Source organism: Acyrthosiphon pisum, chromosome X (genome assembly GCF_005508785.2).
Source record: "Acyrthosiphon pisum isolate AL4f chromosome X, pea_aphid_22Mar2018_4r6ur, whole genome shotgun sequence".
NCBI classification, from domain to species: domain Eukaryota; kingdom Metazoa; phylum Arthropoda; class Insecta; order Hemiptera; family Aphididae; genus Acyrthosiphon; species Acyrthosiphon pisum.
Window position 1 is genome coordinate 121370985 of NC_042493.1, and position 20577 is coordinate 121391561.

The window sequence follows — 20577 nt, forward strand, 5'->3', positions numbered from 1 at the left end:
TTGTCTAACAGAGTAAACGAACTGGTGTTTAGACTCTAGACTTGTCCTCCATTTCGACAAGTTTGATATCGCGTGTTATACTGGCATTCTGGTGGTACCTAATCAAATTAGAAAAATGCTCGGTACATGCATACTTTTATTATGTGTCGTACGTTGTACAGTTATTATTTGTAAAATATTTGTAATTATACTTAGATGAAAATATTGAATTATGGCCGGGCCTGTGAATTTAACGCATATTCACATGTTTTTGTTACTTTGGTTTTGTTTTTTTTTAAATCAATATCTTTTTCGAGTTATTATCGGTATGGTTATTCTATTTTAAATTGCATGCATAATTATAAATATTAACAGGATTTTGGTTGTGAAAGATATTTGGAATATTATTGTGTATTGAAATTAAATATTTAGTAATTACTTTGAGTAAATTAAAATTGGATGTTCTTTCAAATATTTTTGTAAATTCCTTAATGGGTATCATATTTTTCATAAGTTATAGTTCTAGATAAATTGGTGATCGCAAAAGCCAACAACGATTTTATTTTTGAGTCGTGAATTTAAGTTGATTCCCATATAATATATATAAATGTATGTAATATGTCTATATAAAGATTATTTGTACTACGTATTAAATTTCTTAAGATAAATTATTTTTAGACTTTAAGTTGCTCCCTTCAATTATAGCGTATTGGCGTTTATCTTGGCGGGAGTTAAGTAATAAATTATAAAATATTAGGTATTCTGTTGGTATTGGTAAAGTTAACTTTAAAACAGAGAATAACACTTTAAATAATACATTCATTATAAATTAAAATAACGTCAAAGGTTCATCTATTAATTTTTTTTTTCTATCATCGTTTACCAAATTAAATTATTAATTAAATAATTTAATAATAATTATTAATTAATTAAAACATGAGATTACGCACGATTTTCATTCATGGTATATAATATTATATACTATGTAATTTTAGAATGAAAGTCGTGCGTAATCTCATGTTTTACAATCTTAATCTGTTTTTCTAGCCACATTAAATGTTTGATGACTAGGAATACATGACTTGGTACCTATATAAGATTGTTGAATCTAATTAAACTGTTTTTTTTTTTTTTGCTTTCAGACTATATTTCTTTCATTAACCAGTTTAGGTATACGCCAACTGGTATCGTCTTTAATAGGTAATCTATATTATTATTACGGTTTTAAACAAATATATTAATAATAATAATTGTTATTAAAAAAAATATTTACTTTTTGTTTGCGTATCGCTACTTATTGTTTTCAGAGTGTTCGGGGCAGCGATTAGGTCTTCAACCGTTCATTATGTCTTTACTGCCAGGAATTTGTGAAACGTTGCTGGCTTTCGGCGGTGAGTTAAATAAATTACGATAGTAATGATAGTTATAATCTGTCCTTGGGATTTTTCGTCGCACCCGAATATTATTATTATTAAAACAGTTAAAACCCTGTCAAACGGTGTACGCGTCATCTGATACGCTGTGACGGACGGTCCCCCGAAAACATAATTTTATGCATTAACAATTAAGGGCTTTGTCAACACGACAAAGTAGGGCATTAACTTGTTAGCTTAACTAATTAATTATTTATGTGTAGGGACCGGATTTATATGCAAATGCATATACGTATTGGAATAAGCTTTTTGAAATCTGATGAGAATTGTCTCCGATTTAGATCATTCTTATTAAAATAACACGAACTGTATTTTGCATATTTTGCATATTTCAACGTTTTTACCTATTAAATACAAATTTAATGCATATTAGCAGGTTTATAGTGCATATTATTATTTATAGCACAAATATTTGTTTTTCGTCGTATTTTCACGTTCACAGCCACATAATATCGATAATATGCCAAAAAAAGATGATATACATAAATATACATATGTATATATTATTATAATATCAATATAAATAAATTCGTTGTTCCTATAATAGAGTTCAAGTGTTCGACGAAAGCCAATCAGGGCTAATATTTTATAGATTTAAGATAAATGACGTTAAATGGTGAAGAACTTAGTGAAGATGACAAAAATATACTTTTTTATACTATTAAAACCCTTATATACCTCTTTTATTACTTAATTAATTAATACTTATTTTTTACATAATTTTAAATAAAATGTTTTCGATTTAATTCTAAGTGCATATTTTGTAGCATATTAGAGCATTTTTAGAAGCATATTTTGCGGTATTTTTGTGCATATAAATCCGGTCTCTATTTATGTGTTTAACTTATTAACTTGTTCAGTTAAAGTTTTTTCAGTTAATTATCATTGTCGTGTACTTAAGTTAATTTTCTTTTCGAGTCATGCGCGTAATCAACTAGACAATACTGATTCGTCGACTCTTTTACGATTTGGGTAATTTATTTTCAAATTATATATTATAATAATCTAATTTTTTACACTTCTTGGTAAATGTTTGTGTATAACAAAATACTATGGCAGTTTATGACTTAGAAATAGTGTACCTTCAGAAAAATGAACTTTTTTTTAACTGAGATAAGTTAATTTTATATTTTATCTTAACATAAAACTTGTCTAGTTAAATTTTTTTCTTTGTTAACTTTTTAACTAAACTGAAAGCAATTTAATTGAATTAACTTAACTTGCCCACTATTGCAACACGATAACATTGTGCCGTGTCCTGCATTGTGTGTGAGGCAGTGATAATAAAGTGGATAGTTGGGATAACGCGGGGGTTGTCGTTATATCGTGTATTTCCAATGACGATATACGTTCAGTTTATTTATTTTTCGTTATTATACTGAAAATTATTATTTAAATTCCCGACAGTCACAGTTTACATGATGTCAAGATTTTTCAACGGACCCATAATGTGTTACATTCAATTGATCGTCATTTTATGTGATCAATACTACAACATATGTAGCTGTTGTCCGATCACGAAAAGACATTTTCCAAAGTGAGTACTTATATAATAACATAAAAGATTTATTATTTCCGTCGTATAATATATATATATATATACCCTAAGACGGGGGAGGGGTTCTTTGTCGGGGGGCGGATGATTGGGTGACCGTACTGTAGAGACAGGGGTGGTGGTATTTGCGAAGGAATTACACGAGAAGGTTGCCTCTAACCCGACACGACTACGGAGATTCCATTGACCACACGCAAGGAACTGTAGTGAAATTACCAGAATAAATTGCACTTTTCCCACACACCCTCAAACTTTGTCTATATTATCTGGGATATGTAGGTACGCGTGTGCGTAAGTATGACAGTCGTCCCTCACAGAAGTGTAACTTGATGGCTAAAAAATAAAACGGCAATAATTATACAATATTATATATAGGTTACAGGATGTTTTCACCGTACATTAACTATTTAATTTATGATATTTTTGGTTTTACCTGACCTCGATATGAAAACAATTTAAATCTTCTTTTCGTATTTATTCTTAATAATAGACGATATCCCGGTATAAGCCCGATTTATTGAGTTAGTCCTATGTGAGTATTTCAAAAGTCAAAAATCACTCATTTCAAATAAATATATAATATTCATATAATGATTGATTGTAGGTACCTATAATTACTTTTTAAAATTTAGGTTGGTGGTGGATAGTGCTAACACAGCAATACACCTTGTATATATATATATATATGTTTATTGTAATATTCATAGACACATGTGTACTACTGTTGTGTACTTGTGTGTACCTACTGAAGACTGAAGTATATTATTGTATACAGTAAAACCTCCTATTATAACGGACCCCTATTAGACGGTATTCTCTTTATAATGGAAAATAACAAAAGTCCCGAATAACCAGTGAGTATCTGGTAATTTTAGTCTCTCTCTATAACGAAAACTCGTTTATAACGGAAAAAACAGTTGCTACCGACCGATTCCGTTATAAGGAGGTTTTACTCCTCGTATACATTATACTCCTTCTGTATTTATATATGTAAATTGATTATGTTTCTGTTCCAGGTTTTTCTATGTGTACCATTTTTCGTTCTACGCTTACCACATTCGGTTCTACGGTCTGCATGACTATTTGAATCTCAGTTGTTTGTGGTTTTTTATTCAGGTAATACGAAATGGCTTTTTTTGTAATTTTTGCTATTATTTACGATGGATTGGATAATAGTATAATACATTATAAATTATCTTTAATTTTACATTATAATAGCGTTACCGATTGATTGTGGATCGATATCTGCATGTGTATTGTTGTTATAATCATAATAGAGTGCATTTAAAAAAAAATATTTTTCCAATAAAATTCCAATGGGACAGATTTTATTTCGTTATACCCTAAGTCGATCCATTTTTTTAAATTTAATTTTATTAGAAAAAAAATCTACGGCTAAAAACATTTTTATTTAAAGTTTAAAATACTTAACAAAGGTGTATGTTAGTAAGCGTCATTAGGAAACATTTTATATAGGCAGATCGCAGATACCAAGAAAGACGATAATATGATATTGATAATTTACAATTGTTAATACAAAAGTTAAGTCTAAATCTAAATATTTTGACTTAAAAAAAATAAAGATTATGTCAATTTTGATAGTTTAGTTTAATTTAAATTATTTATTAATTTAATATGAATAATCAAATATTCACATTTTATAAATGTATAACTAATTACTAATGTCTAATATACAGAACAATAGGTAATTTAGATACATTTTTAAAATTATTTGTTGATTATTGTTATTATTGGAAAGAACTAGATTTAACAAGTAGGTATACACATAAGTACCCTAATACAAATCGTATTTACTAATGTCTAATAGTAAATAATAATAATGGCTCTAAGATTTAGCTATTTTACCATTTTTACCAGATTATTGGAAAATTTACTGTAAAAATTACCGGTAAATTTACCGATATTTTTTTTTTACGTAAATTCTCCATCTCTAGTATATTATTATACCTAATATATATTGGGACAATCGCAAAGTCTGCAATAGATCGTTGTTCACGCAGCTGTGTTCACCACTGTGATGATTTTATATAGCACTTTTACAGCATTGTTGTTTTTTCGTTACCGTTTCTTATAACTGTAAATATATATAAATTTTATTTTGTACAATTGTACCTGTGTTATAACTTATAAATGCAGTCAGCATTGAAATTATTTAAAAAATGCATAATAGGTACTTTAAAGAACGTCGTGGAAACGTTTATCTTGATGAGTCTCCGGTAATGCAGAATTGTATATTATAGTATTATAAGATATGAAAATTATATTTGTCGTATGCTGACGGTATAGTATAATATTTTGTACCTATATAAACGTTGAAAGTTTTAATAACAAATCGGTCAGCAAGGCATACTCCTATGTTTAGGTGAACTTTTCCGCAAAGTTATATTAAGGGGTCAATAATTATTAAAGTTTTTTTGATATTTTTAAAACACTTATTTTATCGAATACTACTATCAAATATTGTTATAGAAATATTTGATCTTTTCTCATGTCAGAAAATAATATTTGTATTATAAATTACAATCTTATGATCGTATTAGGTAGAATATAGTTACTACACATTGTCTCAAACTGCGGCCTAGCTTAAATTAATCATTTTAATAATAGATACAATAATGCGTTACTTATATAAAAAGTCATGGTGTATACCCTTTGCTGTTATATAATATCGTGATGCCGTGTTTTCGATTTCCGGGATACTTGTTCGTATCTTCTCGTGCATTCTTTCTCGAAAAATGTATTTAAAAAAATTGTACATCGTTGATGGTCCGAGATTAAAATGGTAGTGCGCCGTGTATGCATATTTTGTTATAACTGTGTCGACGTCGCGTTATTTACCAATCGTACACATACGGACGGTCTGGGCGTAGGTATAGATTATTAATTGTGGCGTGGGGGGGGGGGGGGTAGACTTAAATTATTAGTAAAATAACCTAACCAAAATACAATGAATACGTAAAAATGGATAGATAAAGTAATGTATAGCGTCAAAAACGTGCTGTGTTAAGGGAATTCGATACCGTGATTTTCTGTTTTTGTCTAACACACGCGCGACATAGTATTTTAGATGTTTTTTTGCCAAACATACCAATTGATCTAATGAAGCGATAAAAATTCTAAAAACAGATTTGAATTTTCCGTCAAGTCTACTTGTAATCGACTTTCCCATTTTTTTGATTTTAACTCCTCCAAAAATTGAAATATAACAATTTTTAAATATTTTTTTTAATATGACATCTTTAGGAATTTGGGAGATAATATGAAATAAGTGGGAAAGGAAATTTAAAGTAGACTTGACAACAAATTCAAATCTGTTTTCAGAATTCTTATCGCTTCATTAGATCAGTTGGTATGTTTGGCAAAAAACATGTCTAAAATACTATGTCACCCGTATGTTAGACAAAAAAAGAAAATCGCGGTATCCAATCCCCTTAACGTCGTTCACCGTGGATGATCGCGAACATCAATTAAGTGTTGACATCAGTGAACGGCAGTGAACGTTTTAAATATAAATGACAAAACGAAAAACAATTTGAAATAAATAATTCAGATTGTATTTAGGTATATAATGTAAATTATTATAAAAAGGTTGGTAAGTGGATGTCGCTCTGCTGTACGGTAGGTTACAAGTGGGTCACTGTAATGGATGGTATTAAATTTGAATTCAGTGATATAATATCATTGTATAAAAAAAACGATTCTGAGCGAAAACGATCAGTCAGCATATGATATTACTAAGTATATTTGATGATATTGTGATTAAAGTAATTTATAATAATATATAACCTATTTATGTAGAACCTTGTTTTAAATTTTTAATCCTTAGCTATAAAAGTTTTATACTTTAAATTTTATGAATTTTCAACTTGCACTCGTAAAAACAGTAATAAAATCGGCATTGACTGCGTGTGACGAACTGCCGGCTTTGGCAGCCGTGATAGTTTTCTGTGCATAGAGCGGCGGGTCGTCGCCCACCGGTTTTACATCTTATATAACTCACTAACGCAATTAAATAAGATAATAATGAAAATCAAAACAATACTTTAATTTAAATAAAAAAACAAATAATATGTTGCGTGCGTGTGTGTTTGAGCCGGTCGTTAGCGGGATACGGCGACGACAATTATTATTGTATATATGTTTACCGATTGGGATTTTTTAATGGGGGGGTTTCAACCTCCACTCTCCCCCCTTGCCATCGCCCCTGCGGACGGTCAACCGGAAAATTAAAACTCATTTTCGAATTCTTCTTCATTTTTTTCTGATCGTTTGAGTACCTAACCTAATAATTGTTTATTTATACCATGCAATACAGCTTTTTGTTGTATAATTGCCTCTGTACAAATTTGTAGTTTTAATTAATGGTGTTAAACATTTTTCTCTTGTATTTTTTTTACACAGCATTCCATGATCTACTTCTATCACCACTACGTTTTACCACAAATGCTGCAACGAGCTGACCTGATGCAGAGGCACGTCCAGCGCCAACAACAACCACAGGACCCACGTCAGCTACAAGACCAATCGATCGGCGCCCGTTTGAGACGGCGAGTTGACCTTTTGCAGCAGAGGCTCTTCCAGCGGCAACAACAATTACAGAACCCGCCTCGACAACAACACCAACCGACCGGCGGCATATAAGCATTCCATACATGAGCTCGGCACCTGTATTAAAATTATCATCTACGATTGGTTGATTTGAAAATGCTAATCACTAATCAGTATTACAATAATACACAGATAATATATATATATATATCACAGATATATGTATATAATAAACATATAATACATAACTAATAATTATTATTACAATTATGTACCTATCTAATTGTTTACTAATTACAATAATACATAATATTACATACTAGTTTCATATAATATATAGGTACCTAATAATGTTGATCAAAGAGCTAAGATAGTATTAGATCATTAATAGTACCTATGGTTAAAATTAAATAAATATAATTACAAAACCAAAGTTTTCAAAATATTATGTTTAATATTACAATAAGTACCTATTTATTCTGTTTAAATTGTATATAGTGTAGGTATCTATCATGATTAATAATGGGTACATTCAATTCATTCAACAATTAATTGAATATGATATTTTTCAAAATAAATTATTTATCGAATAACATTTAGGTATTTACTTTAAAAAAAACTTTTATTCTTATTTACTAAAATATCCTTGGTTGTCAGTTGAATCAAATTCAAGTTTCAATTGACAACCACAATAACTGTGGTTATACCTGCAAATGCTTTATTATATTATGAGTATAGGCATTGTATGGGCATAATCATAATACAATTTTAGGGTTCTTATAAAATAATTAAATACTGTTTTATTTAGAATTAAATAAAGTTAACTGTGAATTAATTAATAATATGTCTTACTAAATGAAATAAAAATGTCCTGATTACCTTCCTTTTCTGTTATTTTATAAAAAAATATTGGTTACATTTTAACAAACAATTACAGTATATGAGTTAAAACTATTTTTTATTATTTATAATATTTACATACAATTAGTGAATACTTCCATGTCATTTTGAATTTGGAACATTTTTATTTACATTTTGTTGCAAGTTTCTATTTCTCTTGAATACTTTTTTTTTCGTTTCTTTTTTTGGTCGTCCAACTGGCAATCGTTTACTTCCCCTTGTTATACCTGGTCTTCTTCTGCTAATTGTAGTTGGTTGAACAGTTATTGTACCTCGACTCCTATGTGTTAATGAAATTGAACTTCCAGCTGTAGCAATAAAAGATTCCCATGCTGTTAAAGATTTTACATTTTTTAACCTCTGGACACATTTTGAAAGAACATGTAATGATGGAGCTGGGAATTTTTTAAAGTTATCAGTCATAAGGCTTACTATATGTTCTTTATATTCTTCCATTAATGTTTCATTTTCAATTACCTCAGTTTCTTTATTTTTTATCTGATTTTCAATAACATTTCTTTCTACATCAACATCAAGCAAATCACAGTGCATTGTTTGCATTAATTGTATTAGACTCTTGAATCAGATTAATACTTTCTGTCGGACTAGGAATTAAAGGCATATAAAATTCATTTGCTTGTGCTTCATTACCAAAAGCTAATTTTGCTAGCAAATATCGTGTTTCATGAGATATAGGTGGTAAGCTTGGCATTTTATGGTGATATAAATTGTAAACAGCAGCTTGATGTTTACAAAACGAACCATATTTTCCCACAGGACATGAACAGTATCCAACAGTCACATTGACTTCATAAAACTCGGGAGAATTTTTTTGTTTTACTTTGTATAAATCGTCATCCAAAGCCTCTATACAATCTTTAGTTATATGTGCTGCACGGTTTAACTGGTCCTGAAATAGCAGTCTTGATTTATCAGATCTTCCATTCACAAAGTTTCTTAAGCGTGTTGTATAATATTCTTCGATACTCGTACAAACAAAATCGACAAGAGCTATAGCGTTGTATGCCTTGTTACGTGATAGCACAATATCTTTGAAAATTCTAACATTTACTTTACTAAAGTTATTTGTATGGTGTCCATGCATTGATGCATCTCTGAATGCAAGACACCAAATTTCTTTCCGGTTCCAATAATTGGTAACATATGATATCCATTGTGGATACTTATTAAATACTGTTTTTTCATCACTAGAACATATTCCTGCCATAATTTTAAATGATTTTTCAGCTTCTTCTATATCAGATGATACTAAACAATTTTGAAACGCTTTGTACAATGCTTTTCTATCATCCTTTAAAATGTCAGGTTTTTTTTCAAAAAGCCAACGCCATACCGATTGACAAATATGAAAACGACATAGAAGCGATTTTGATGATGGCCAAACATGCTTAAGAGCTTGTATTTCAACTTCACTATCATCGGTCATAAACTGTTTGGGATATCCTTGGGAAGAAAATGCGATTGGTACTGACTCTTTCAATAGTGTAAAGGCAGCAATGTAATCTTCAGTTGACTGTCCTTTAATGATCATAAGAGCTAATGGTACAGCTCCTATCCCACAAGCTATAAGCATAATTGTTACAGAATGCCCATTGGCATCACAGGTTGCAGTACTATCCACAAAAGCAATATCTTTAGCAAATGGCAATCCGTGAGCACGTTGCATTATTGGAGTAATTACTACTATAGCAAATGGGTATTCTTTATACCTTACAATAATACCATTTTTTGTATATTCTAATATTTTTTCTTCCAATTTCTGAAAATGAAAAATATTTGTCTATTGGTAAATAATATTAGTATTCAATTGGTTTGTAAACTTCAAATTAATACTATAAATAAGCTGTTAATGGTTAGGCACAATAATTTATTAGTAGGCATGCAATCTAATTTGTGTAGCATAATTAAGTGCACCTATTTTTACATTATTCTACTTCAAACATATTTTATACATATAAAATATATTATATCAGGATTCAAAACAAATTTGTATAACAGATAATTAGATTTGACGATGAGTCATGAGCGTTAAGTTTAAATGCTACACTGGAAAAAAGGAACAATAAACATTTAGATAAATATATAGGTATTGAATATTCTTTATTGATTTATTTACAAGTTATTTTAGTATAAACAAAAATGTAGTGTTGATAATGTAATGATGTAGATTAACACTATTTACTCATTGACCTGACCTAACTAACAATTTACTTTAGATTAGCATTATTATTAGGAAATAAAACAGTAGACTTTCATTTTAATATCAACTATAGGTAGCATGATTTATAAATTATATAGGTAGTTATAATTAATTTGATGTAATTTTTAAGTATCATCAAAACAACTAATGTATTTAAGTGTTTATTACTTCTACTACCTATATAAATTTAAACATATACTTAATGTCCCCATGGCTATAATATAAGACATAATTAGAATATCAATCTAATACAATATAAATATAATACCACTTTTGGAAAACTAAATCCTTTAATTATTGTAATAATTGATATTTGTATACAACTACCTAAGCATTAATAGGTTATATTAAGATATTATATCTTAAGTTTTACAAATACAAATATTTGAAGAAAAAATATAAATAATATGCCATTATAATTAAATAAATATATGTAAAAATTATAAATAATGTAATTTAATCAACATACATATATATACAGGGTGATTCACCTAGCATACTCACCCCCTTTTTTTTCTTTTAATAATGAAATCAAATTCTGATTTTTGGAATTTTTAAATATACTCTAAGACCATAATAATATGTTCTAATAAATTATTTTTTTGTACTTCTTAAGGAGTGTCTTGCGGCTATACAAACTTCTGTTTTTCAAATGAGAGCCCCCTTTTTACTGTAAATTATTTAGAGGATAATTTTTTTGAAAATGTTGATGTACCCAATTCAAAATTTGAATGAGTATTTGTTTAGTTATTAAAATGTTTGTACCCATTGTGGATAATACTCCTTAAAAATGGATTTACATAAATGTAAAATAGACAAAATTGGATCTAGTATTATACTTGGCCACTTGGGCCATTTTTACAAATTATTAATATTGATTGATTAATATTAATGACTAAAATTTGAAATTCACCATAGCCCTCATAATATCTTATAAGCCCATTACCATGAACCTTTTATCCTTAGAACATAAAATTAAATAACTGAAAAACAAATTTTGATTTTGATACATAAAAAATTTCAGAAAAATTATCTAGTGTACTTTTTTTTTTTTATTGAACAAAAATTTATATTTACAATCTGTATTTATATGTAGTACAATAAGTAAATGGGATGTGGGTTGATTAGCGGGAGGGGGAAGTCACCCAATGGTGGTACCCTGAAGTATAATTTATAATTGAATAGTGGTGTTCTCATTTGAAAAGCAGAAGCTTGTATCCTCACAGTTCACACAGTAAGTAGTACAAACAATCTAAAGAATTTGAAAATATGATCTTAAGGTACATTTAAAAATTAAAAAAAAGCGGGGGGTAAGCATGCTTGGTGAATTGTCCTGTATATAAATATTATATTTCATTCTAAATATTAAATATGAAACTGTTATTTTTATTTTATTGTATAGCTAAGTACAATATTATTTAATTACTAATAGAATATTATAAATGTATTATTTATTAAATTTATATTTCTTGTGAACTCAACATCACCTTACAAACTATAACATGATAAGACAAAAAGATTAGTAATCGACTATAGACAAATAAACAAACAAGTGCCTCATCAGAATTTTCCAATCACGAATATACAAACAATATTTGATTGTCTCGAAGGGTCGAAATATTTCAATATAATGGATATGCAGCAGGGATTTCTAAACATCCTACTGGGTAAAACAGACCGATATAAATTAGCATTTATTACCCCCTTTGGATTATATAAATGGACAAGATTTCCATTCGGATATAAAAACTCTCCAAGACAGTTTTCTAAAGCAGTGGCTACTGCTCTTTCTGGACTACTTTATTTGGGCACCATTAATTATGTAGACGATATTGTAAATTATGCAAAAACATTTGAAGAGCTACTTATAATTTTAGAAAAACTATTAGAACGAATTAGACAAACAGGGTTTACATTGAAACCAAAAAAATGTAAATTTGGATATTTTGAGTTGAAAATACTAGGGCAAATCGTCAATCAATATGGAGTTAAGCCAAATGAGGAGGGATTGGCAGCGATAAATAAATTTCCTATTCCAGAAAATATAAAACAAACGAGAAGTTTTTTAGGATTATGTAATTTTTTTAGAAAGTTCATACCAAGATACGCTGAAATTGTAGCTCCTATAACCGATTTAACTAGAGGCCACTTCGAATCAAAAAAATCTCCTGTAAAATGGCTAAATAAACACACAGAAACGTTTAAAATACTTAAAGAAAAGTTAACAAACCCACCGTTGTTAAAACATTTCAGCCCAAACCTTCCAATAGTCATATGGACCGATGCAAGTAAAATAGGAATAGCAAGTGTTTTATTACAAAAGGACGAAGGTGACGAATTATTACATCCCGTATCATACATTTCTCGACGTGTCACTGCCACTGAGGAAAAATATAGTGCAATTGAACTAGAACTATTAGCAATAGTATATGCGCTCGAAACCTTTAGACCATATGTATACGGCACAAACATAGAAATATGGACAGACCATGCCCCGTTAAAATATTTAAACATTAAATCACTATCAACAAGAATTCAGAGACTAAAAAGTAAAATTATAGACTACGACATAACAATTAAATATAGAAAAGGACTCTTAAATCAAGTATGCGATGCTATGTCCCGAAATCCGGTGTTCGAACCACCCACGATGGAACAAGAAATACAAAAGGATAATGAACTGACAATTTGCACAGTAAAAACTATTAATATACACCTAGAACAATTACGTGATGATATATATGCAAACATTATTAAAGCAATACAGAACCCAGAACTTTCAGACCATACATGGATAAGAAAATCAAAAAATTATTTTATAAATGAAAACCAAATACTCATGTATAAACATTTATCTAAGGGACAATTAATAAATTTAATAGCATTACCAGACAAACGTAAAAACGAAATTTTAAACGATTTTCATGACCACCCCTTATCAGGACACTTAGGCATAGACAAGACATACAATAAAATTATTCAACGATATTTTTGGCCCTCTATATATAAAGACATACGTAAATATGTGACATCATGCATTAGTTGTCAAAAAAAAAATCGGATAAAAAAGCTACCTATGGTCAAATGCTAACATCACCAAAAATTATTGGTATACCATTCCAACGATTTACAATAGATTATATTGGCCCAATTAATCCACCAAGCAATGGAAACTCATATATTTTGGTAGGAGCTTGCGCCACTACTAAATACGCTATAGCAAAGTCATACAAAAACGCTGACGCAAGGTCGACAGTTTCATATTTAATAGACATAATTTTACAATTCGGAGCAATAGGCGAAATACACTCTGACCGAGGCTTACATTTTGCAAATAAATTGGTGAAAGACTTACTGAAAGCACTAAATATAAATAATACCTACTCAATTGCATACCGTCCTCAGAGCCAAGGCCAGACAGAAAAGTTCAACGGGACTTTGATAGATATGATTAGCCACTTTGTACAGGAACAACCAAAAAAATGGAGTCTATACTTAAAATATGTGCTATTTGCATATAACACAGCAATTAATGATACAACTAAAAATACACCGTTTTACCTATTACATGGATATAATCCAAAATCCATATTTGATCACAACTTTATAAGTACAGAAACCTCCCCCGAAATTTTACTGGAATTAGAAAAATTAAAAAATATCCGAGACGAACTCCCAAAATTATTAGCGGACAGATACTTAAAAAATAAAAAACATTATGACTCAAATAAGGTACAGGTAAAATTTAAATTAAACGAAAAAGTACTAATTAAAGATGAAAATAGAAAATCTAAATTTGCTTATAGGTACAACGGCCCGTTTAAAATAATTAAACAAATATCGGATGTAACTTATGTAGTAGAAATAATTAAAAACGGACAGCTAGTAAACGAATATAAACATGTTAGTCAGTTGAAAAAATATAAAGAACGTTAAATACTGCATTAGAATTGTAATTATAGTATAAAATGTATATAATAAACATAACGTATAAAATATATAGGAAAAGAAATAAAATTAATAACAAATATGTTTGCCTAATGAAAACATAAAAAATGTTTTTATTACAACACATAAAAAATGAATTTGAATTTTATTTTGTATAAATATATTAGGATTACCACGTATATAAATTTTTTAAATAAGACAAGCGAAAATTAATAATGTAAACACACGCAAATGTTGAATCGCGATATTTGAAATAGTCTACGAAGTACTAATAAAATAGCAGGTCAGTGAGTAAATCAATAATCAGCAAAATAAAATAGATACTAAAAAGAAATACAATAAGAATCATTACTCAATTAAGTTACGAACAGCAAGCACAATACAACAGTTTTATTTTCTATAATACATTATCAATTTTTGTTCCGCGTATAGCATTCTAACAATTTTCAGTACATAAAAAAATCTTACGATATAACTTTACCTTCATACATGGAAATTAATTAATAAATTTTAAAAATTTTAAAAATAAGGATTAGTCTATTTTTTTTTTTACTAATAAAAAAAAAGAACGTGCAAAACAATGTTACTCAATTACTTAGAGCCAATATATTTTTTATTTTTCACTACCGTGACAACGATATATGGACAAAATGAAGACGATCTGGTGGTAAAAAAAATAGCTAATGGATCAGGTATTTATTATGAACAACTATCTAAGTTACAAACGTATACAGGTACATTTAATTTATTAATACACGTAAACATTTCAATGTATTTAGAAAAATTTCGAAACATAGACGAACTATTGAATAACAATACGAAACTATGTAAAACTGAGACTCATAATATTTCCTCAATATGTAGCAACTTTTTACCCACCTTACATACAACACGAGTAGAGTTAAAAAAACGATATAATAGCTTAATGTCGTTACAGAAAAGTAGTAGATTTAAAAGAGGATTAATTAACGCAGTTGGAAATTTCGAAGAGTGGGCTTTTGGTAGTGTAAGTGACGATAGTTACCAAGAATTACAAAAAAAAATACAAAAAAATAGTGACAACACCGGTAGGGCAGTATCCATTATAAAAACGCAAGCGAAAATAGTACAATCTACAATAAATCAAATCACAAACGTATCGTCTACACTATCCCAAAATTTTCTTGAATTACAGACACAATATAACCTTATAATCAAAAAAGTTAATAATAAACAGAATAATGTATTAGAATTAGAAGTAAATCAATCATTGATTAACTATTTGTTAAACTTAAATTTATTACTAACAGAATTCTCATTTGAAACAGATGAATTAGTTGACGCATTAACATTAGCTCGACACAATATTCTACACCCAACTATATTAAATAACGACAAACTAAGGGATAATTTAGAAATTATTAAAAATACATTCGATTCGACAAAAACCCTCCCGATCAATATTAATAGTACAAGTTCAATTGAAGAATTTTTAAAACTCACTAAAATAAGTACAAAATTTGCAAATTTTCAATTAATATTCATCCTAAACTTCCCTATTTGTAATAAAGAAGAGTTCATACTTCACCGAGTGTGGCCAATGCCGATAGGAATAACTGCATCCCAATTTGTATTTATTCAACCACATAACCCATACTTAGCAACCTCACTGGACAAACAAAAATTCATTTCTTTAACAGAAAATGACTATGCAAGTTGTAATACACTAGGCCAAACAAAATATTTTTTATTAAAAAATGTTGTTTATTTTAAAACATACCCAATATGTGAGGTTTAGCTTTTTGATTCCGATAATTTAATAAAACTACCCGAATACTGTGAAATAAGTCATGGTTACTTCAATAATGCGCATTTTGAAAAATTACTACGTAATAATTATTTTGTGTACTGGACAACGAATGAAATTGTAACAACCATGGTATGTTCAACAACAACATCATTTTATACGTTACAGGGTACAGGTATTTTAAAAATACCTCAAGACTGCACTGTATACACACCGTCCACAATATTGACACCACTAAAAGACACGAATATGACAATTTTTACAGATTATTACCCGGAGTTTAATCTCCTAAATTTAGGCCAGATAACAAATAAAATCAAAATAATACAATCATCAAACATACCTTTTAACTTATCGAAATTACAAATGCCAAATCTCAAAAACTTAAAAGAATCGACCAATAACTTAGATTATATAGCTACTGAAATAGATAAAGAAAACGAAAATAATTATACCAATTCAAACAATGTCATTCATCAGTATGGAATTTATTTATGCGCTTTAATATTGGCCTATATAATTATACATATAATGATAAAAAAACTAATATGGTGTTATGTAGGGGAAACAAATAAAGAAATTATGAATAGGTAGTCAAAGAATAAGGTGTCGAGATAGAATAGTGTAATAAGAGTAATATTATTAAATAATCATTTATGTACTTTTATTGTTTAGCATAGGATAAATATAATTTTTTTATTTTTACAATGACAACTACAAAAAAATGTAAGCAAAAAAAAAGAGTGAGAAAGTTTACAAATTGAGGCGACTACAACTGAACCATAAACCTCAAATCCAAGACATATTATGATGGTCCAATCAAGACCATTCCAACGCCGAGGTCATAGCGGTACAGCGTGCACCAATCCACGGACAGACCACCATAACACACCTCCCTGTTTCAGCACTGGTTAAGGCCTCAAGGGACCGGTGACATTCAAACAGCGAAACGGGTGAAGAATAATTTCGGAACACTTATATCGTACATGAGTATGATGTGGATTTATATTGTAAATTTGTTATAAGAAATATTATGTAAAAAAAAAAGAGCGTGTGAAAACATGCGTTAGGCGTATAAATAAAAATGTAGAGTAAGGTTTCACATACAAAATATTATTATAAAAAATAAGATTGGTAGAAATAAACTGGTTGAAATTTTACTATAACACAAACACGAAAAAAAAGTCATTGACACTAGCAAAATCTTACGTAGTTTTGATTCTCATGATATACATATACGAATATACGATCGTCAAAAACTGATGAATCAAGAAAAAATTGATATAGGGCGCTCGCCACACAAAAATACAATTAATATATTATCATGCGTGTTAACGCATTGGTAAGCCCGAGCAAAGAACAACTAATTTTAATAACTTGACATAAAGATATAATATATCATACGCATATTATGTGTAGAAATTCAAACATGCAGTATATGTATAAATATATAATGTAAATATCAGTTATCACGTATTCACACCTAAACAGTGGTAAATATTCAAAATCAGGTAAAATTTCAATCAATTTAAACAAAACTAACCTTAATAATATTTTCTTAAATTGTAAAAAAAGGGGTGGCGTTTAAATGACACATTATTTATATTGTTATTTTTTTTATATTATGTAGAAAATTTAAAATGTTCCAAAAAAAAGGGAGGGGGGGTAATGTAACGTATGTTACATCATTACGTTTATAAGCATCATAATATGCACAATAGGCATATTATGCGCTGACCATAATAGGTATATCAAGCCCCTCCGGTTTAGGTGCCACACTGCCACTTATATATTTTATTTTATTGTAAGGCTACGGCCAATATCGATATGTAAGAAATAGGCAGTTCTCCGCGATTCCATCACGCGCACCAGAACTCGGTACAGACCCACATTTTTGGTAACGTTGTTAGTATTTCGTAAGTAATAATAAATTTGTCTGTATTAATAATAATTTAAATCAATCGTTATTTATTTGTAATATTAAGATCCTAATACAACTCGTGCTCCCGAGCTACGGTAAAAATATATTCAAAAGAATTAATTTCTTCCCTGAATTTTTTATATTTAACGGGTCATCCCCGACCACGTTACAGTCCCATTTGTTGTAAAGACGTCTCTTCCGAATTCGTTTACGTAGTCACGCAAGCGAGAAGAAGTAGATGATTTTATTTTGGGCATTATTGAACACACTATTTAACACATTAAAATCACAAACACACGTAATACGAGCAACGACTGCGATATAATACGAACTGACTGATTATTTGTTATTTGACCGAATACGGGTGACAATCTACAGTCAATAATAAAGTAAGATAAGATAAAAACTAAATCGAAAAAAAAAATGACAATGTGTATGGAAAAACCCGATAAACCTTCTTAAGTATCAAGAAAATAATTTATCTTTGGATAAATTTTTTAAATAGTCCAAGTTTTATATCTATATTGAACAAATATGCATTAAAAACCAACAAAATGACCCAATAATGCTGAAAATGCTCTAAAAATGAAAAAACGTCGAAATATGCAAAAAAATGCAAAATAAAATTTGTAGCTTTCAAACCCTCGTAGCATGAAACGAATTATGTACTTAGAAAGCATTGTATATGATCAACCAAAAAAATATGCACTTTGCATTGAAATCCTGGCCCTACTTATAAAATAGATACCTTTACATATGAATCTTTTTTACAAGTATCTTTAGTTGTGAGTTTAATTGTGATATCAATTTTTGCCGAACAGTTTGTATTTTTTGACTTTCCTTTTACATTTTCTTTAATATTTTTTTTCTGGAATGCACTATGATGACATACAAATACTTTTCTACATGGAAATAAATACATAATAATTATATTATTCAGTAAAATAGCTTTAGAATTATTATATCTTAATAAAATATTAAATAAATACATAACAATTTTTATGAATATAAAATTAAATTTGTTACCAACCGACAAATATATCTAGTAGACTGTTTTGAACTAAAAATGCACCACCTAGTTTTTGTTTCGATACCTACTGAGCAATTGTATAATATATGAATTAATATCATTCTCATTATCAAACTAGCTCGAAACACATTAGGCTCAACTTCATTAACTTGGAACATTTTAAAGTTTTTGAGTTAACTACATATAAACCATTAAACTAATAATTAGATAAGTCATTATAAGGTGATGGATCTTATATTCTATTTTTATATTCATAATATTATTTTACCAAATTGATTGTAAAATAATTGATAACATAAATATATATAATATATTCAATATATTCAATTCTAAATAAAACAGTATTTAATTATTTTATAAGAACCCTAAAATTGTATTATGATTAAATTCACAAAATGTTGGTTAAGTAAAACATAGATCCATGAATACTTATGCTATTAAATATATGCCCATACAATACCTATACTTATAATATAAAAAAGGTGGGTAAGTGGATTTCGCTCTGCTGTACAGTAGGTTACAAGTGGGTCACTGTATAATGGATGGTATTAAATTTGAATTCAACGATATAATATCATTGTACAAGAAAAACGATTCTGAGCGGAGACGGTATGTCTAGGTATAAGACATAATATTATATTAGGTACCTATAATAAATTCCAAATTAATCATATCATAATATGTATTAGGTACTTATAACGTGTTATACATCAACAAAAAACCGTGGTACTATCATAGATATATAATAGTATACTATAGAAGTTTCAAGTACTCACGAATAATATGATACAATCACAACAAAATAACTAAAATAGTTATCCTAGGTTTTTAATATGTAATTTCGTCCAAATTTGTACTTAAAATGACTATAAAAATAAACTGCGTAAATGTATTTTTTAGATTTTTTGGTAACAGAATTAATAACTTACGTGGAATCTTGTTTTAAATTTTCAATTCTTAGATACAAAAATTGAACATTTTATAAATTTTTAACTACAAAATAATTTTGATAAATTTTGTCAAAATTTGATCTTTAAATGCTTATAAAAAAAAATTGTGCCTATGTATTTTAAATATTTTTCAACTGATATTGTAACAATATATCAGGAGCTTTGTATTAAATTTATACACTTTTTGGCCCAACAGATAAAACTTTATTGATATTTATAGAAAAAAAAAACTAAAAAAATTGAAAAACTTACAATGTCCGTAAACAGCTCAAAAAAGAGTCAAAA